The 2,500-nt window shown below is 42.9% G+C and overlaps 1 long non-coding RNA gene across 1 annotated transcript in view; it reads right to left on the bottom strand.

Annotated features, from left to right (window-relative positions):
• LOC138979973 (uncharacterized) overlaps window positions 1–2,500 on the bottom strand; it is a 326,270-nt gene that overhangs the window by 261,350 nt on the left and 62,420 nt on the right. The gene's annotated exons all lie outside the window — the stretch shown is intronic.

The raw sequence follows: 2,500 nt of genomic DNA, 5'->3' as shown, positions 1-2,500 counted from the left end.
CTCTCTCTCTCTCTCTCTTTCTCTCTCTCTCCCTCTTATATATATATATATATGATAGGACAGCACGTTTCGCCCTGCAGTCCGGACTGACGATCTAACAGCGAACGACAAGAAGAAGATATATATGTATAGGTTACAACACGAGTGGTTTTTTATATGGCTTGTATTTCAGTCAAGACCCAGCGGATGAATATCATCGGGAGACACGAGCCTTTGGCGAGTGGCTCTCGATTGATATTCCCGCTGGGTCTTGACTGAAATACAAGCCATATAAAAAACCACGAGTGTTGTAATCTGTATATCCCATTCTACCATCAAACACAAAGTGTAGACTACTAGCGGCACTTTTGCGATCTGTGGAGTGTGAAACAGTGTTTTCAGCGAGACATGGCCTTTTTGCAACCTTAAACTAAGTGACCGTCGCTGAAAAAATAAAACGAATGAGTGCATCTATAAGTACGCGGTAACACTACTTTCAGACCGTTTAAAAGCGTTAAGTAAAGGTTCATAAGTTGCAAGAAAGTAATGAAGTCGTATAGAAATCCATTTAGTTGAAGCGCACAATTCTTTTGCGTTTCAGGTCGGCGGAACGGGGAAACCGGTTTGGCCCCCATTTGGCTTACTCGACTCGATTCAGAATCGATTCCACGTTGTTTTTTTCGAACGCATTATTATACAATTAGTCTTATTGACAGAGAAGCAAATTTTAGGGAACACATATGTAGATTTAACCATTTGCTCCCTATTTGAAATGTATCTACATGATAAACTGTTTTGCGAGTGTGTTTGCATGAACCTAAACTGGTATTGATGCGATGAAAACAGGACCCAAGTCTGTCACCGCCGCTTGATTGCATTTTGAAAGAATATGACTGGATTACGGAAAAATACACACATGTTAAGTTCTTAGATACCTTCATCGCCAATGTGGACTTACTGCAGAGCCAGGCAAAAGAGTAGACTTGCTCGCAAAACACGTGAAACAGCTGATGATAGCGAAGCCCAACCGTGCCAGGTAAGGACGGTCTGACAGATTCTCAAAAGTCGTCTGCTAACGAAGCAAGGGGAGGGTACTCGTGTTTTTGTTCGCTAGCATCTGGTTATCTTGTAAGTTGAATGTTCGTTTTTTCCCACCTGCATTGCTTTCATAATGAAAGAAACGTTTGCTTATTGCATCTCATACATCAGATCAGTTCTGAGATTCATTTTTGCGTGCAACTGATATGGTTTTCTGAGCCGTGCAATACGATTTTGGAACTTCATACAAATGTGTCACATTGTTCGGCGCGAGGTCAAAGGTCGGGAGCAAAGTAGTTCTTCGCCCAAATCGGAATCTGCACTATCATATATTTTTTTGAGTCCATGATGTATTTATTGAGCTATAAAAATACAACATATATACCCATACTGAAGTAACAGAGACAAAGAAGGGAGGTCATGGGATATGATGAGAGACGACAGATTGCCAAAACAAGCCTATACAATGTTGTATAACATGGACGAAAGAGGAAAAAGATGTTTGTCCTCGGAAATCCGAAATATATTGTCTGAAACTGGTTTTAACTTTGTATGGCTTAACCAAGGTGTCGGCGGTGTGAAATGGTTTTTGATGGTCTTTAAGCTCCGATTGGGTGACATGTATAAACAAGAATGGTCCGGCACAGTGTCACAAAGGGACCGTTATGAATTGTACGCTAAAATTAAATCTGTGCTGCATGTTGACAGTTACTTGTTCAATATTGACAATTGCATTCGATTGGTTAATCATGTATTTGTGACAGGATGACGTAGTTATCCCAATTCACAGCAGAGTTGTCTGCCAGCGAAAAGTGCGAGCTATCTATAGTAGCTCGAAGTTTCTTCTACGTCGCCGGCGATAGGCACCTGCCAATTGTAGAGTTGTGTTTGTGAGGGGGTCTGACTGCTGCTGTCCCCTCGTATGCTCTTGGGAACTTATGTGTGCCTATGCCAGTTTCTTATTGATGGCCGCAGGAGCGGTCATCTATTGGAATGCATTCGGAGAGGTGACATGTCTCGTTTTGTTACCGTTCTCACGAGATCAGTTACAGTTTTCTCTCTCTCTCTCTCTCTCTCTCTCTCTCTCTCTGTATGTATGTATTTGTCTGTGTCTCCCTCTGAGTCTCTCCGCTTCTGTCTTTCTATGTCTGTCTCTGTCTATGTGTGTGTGTGTGTGTCTCTCTCTCTCTCGCTCTCTCTTTCTCTCTCTCTCTCTCTCATCCGACTCCTGGCACACAGGTCAAAGCAGAGGTTAACTTGAGTGCACGTGTAGGTCTTATACCTATCAGGAGGGGGGGGGGGGGGGGGTGATTCGGGTCAGAAGTGGGGTAAAGCACGTTGGTCCTCAGTCTTTGGGTTATAGCTTTCAATGGAGAAGATGCCAACATGAAATTGCACTATGCTCTACTATTTATTGTCCTTGTCTATCGGACACGAAGAAGGGAAGCTACAATCGCCCCAGGCCATATATACTCTTTGTTTC

Source organism: Littorina saxatilis, linkage group LG11 (genome assembly GCF_037325665.1).
Source record: "Littorina saxatilis isolate snail1 linkage group LG11, US_GU_Lsax_2.0, whole genome shotgun sequence".
Lineage (NCBI taxonomy): Eukaryota > Metazoa > Mollusca > Gastropoda > Littorinimorpha > Littorinidae > Littorina > Littorina saxatilis.
This window is presented reverse-complemented; position numbering and strand designations above follow the sequence as displayed.